This window comes from Morone saxatilis, unplaced genomic scaffold (genome assembly GCF_004916995.1).
Source record: "Morone saxatilis isolate NCDOM2014 unplaced genomic scaffold, NCSU_SB_2.0 Contig15, whole genome shotgun sequence".
Classification (NCBI taxonomy): domain Eukaryota; kingdom Metazoa; phylum Chordata; class Actinopteri; family Moronidae; genus Morone; species Morone saxatilis.
The window spans coordinates 21,579,146-21,579,575 of record NW_023339707.1 but is presented as its reverse complement, the minus strand read 5'-3'; the positions used below and the strand labels follow the sequence as shown (position 1 = coordinate 21,579,575).

The window sequence follows — 430 nt, the reverse complement described above, 5'->3', positions numbered from 1 at the left end:
GTGTTTCCTATTGAAACAATTTCATGTCAGCTCTTTCCACACGTGACAGTTTAGGGTTGAGTTTTATTTTTCTCCTCACTTGGTGGTGCACAGCAGGTGAACAGCATAGAGGATAATAATAACACATAAGTTCTCACACAGGCTGCCTCGGTGTTGAATTGTTACTTATTTAAGTTAATAAATCTCAATCTTAATCAAAATTCCCCTAACCCCCTCAAATAAGTTCTGCCATCAGTTTTATTGTTAGTTAATTACACACACAATTACAGTGCCCCGATCCACTGCTGTTAATAAGTGTTCAAGATGACAGTTTTTGTTCTCATTTACTTCCTAGTCTGCTTTTTTTTTTCAAACATGATACTGACATTTAAAATTCCCAGAAGACATACAGAGTGTATGTGTGAACTGGTTTCTGCTACACCCCCCCCAC

General features: G+C 37.7%; 1 protein-coding gene across 1 annotated transcript in view; it reads left to right on the top strand.

Annotated features, from left to right (window-relative positions):
* Positions 1-430, top strand: part of cs (citrate synthase) — an 11,374-nt gene that overhangs the window by 9,168 nt on the left and 1,776 nt on the right. The window lies entirely within an intron of this gene.